The sequence below is a fragment of the Rhincodon typus genome, unplaced genomic scaffold (assembly GCF_021869965.1).
Source record: "Rhincodon typus isolate 14 unplaced genomic scaffold, sRhiTyp1.1 hic_rhity00000629, whole genome shotgun sequence".
NCBI classification, from domain to species: Eukaryota; Metazoa; Chordata; class Chondrichthyes; order Orectolobiformes; family Rhincodontidae; genus Rhincodon; species Rhincodon typus.
This window is the reverse complement of record NW_025966267.1, coordinates 49,198-50,000: the sequence shown is the minus strand read 5'-3', so window position 1 is coordinate 50,000 and position 803 is coordinate 49,198. Positions and strand designations below refer to the sequence as shown.

Genomic DNA, 803 nt, shown 5'->3' with positions numbered 1-803 from the left:
AAGCAGATGAAGATCTTTTTTCTCTCAGATCAGGGCACAAAATATACAAGTGCCCCATACAATGATGATTTTTTTTTCAGTACGCCCTCCACTGGACCAAGATCCAGGCCCTGGCCCAGTATCATTCACTCTCAGGTACATGATAGCCCATCTAGATACAAAATCAAGCTAATATTGCTAAGTTCAAGCCTCAGAAGAGAATCTTTTCCTTCATCCATATGGTCTTTCTCTTTCCAATTCCTAGACAACATCTCTTATGCCTTTTGTGGGGTAGTGCCAATAAATTAACAGTTTCAGTAGGGATTGAGTTGGTGAAGGTAAAATTATACCAGTATGAATTGAGAGGAGCGAATGTCTGCTCAATGACAGGTTATAAAAATAATTCTGCAGAGGAAAGCATCCCATCACCAAGACACCCTTTATTTACACAGGGTAAGTCCTTAACACTGATCCAGCTTCTGCTCTCAGAGTAAACAGAGACTCTGACACTCCTGTTTATATCTGTCAGCTAGGGCTCCCTGATTGGACCAGATTAACAGCCCCAATCAGAGAACCCATATTCTATGAGGTCCACCTGACCAACCTTGTTGCAATCACTATATCCCTTCTCTCTGAGCCCACAGGCTGTTGTTTTTTGTAGCTCCTCCAGGGGCATTTTAGCAGCGCGTCAGCTTCCTCCAACTCTGCCTCTGATACGGGCACCATGTAACACGCGGAGATAACAAGGTGTAGAGCTGGATGACCACAGCAGGCCAAGCAGCATCAGAGGAGCAGGAAGGCTGACATTTCGGGCCTAGACCCTT

At 45.0% G+C, this 803-nt stretch overlaps 1 long non-coding RNA gene across 1 annotated transcript in view; it reads right to left on the bottom strand.

The window, feature by feature from the left end:
- Positions 1–509: 509 nt before the first annotated feature.
- Positions 510–803, bottom strand: part of LOC125488382 — a 32,324-nt gene continuing 32,030 nt past the window's right edge. The window contains exon 5 of the long non-coding RNA XR_007266298.1: positions 510–583. This is a non-coding gene — a long non-coding RNA (uncharacterized LOC125488382). The remainder of the gene's footprint in view (positions 584–803) is intronic.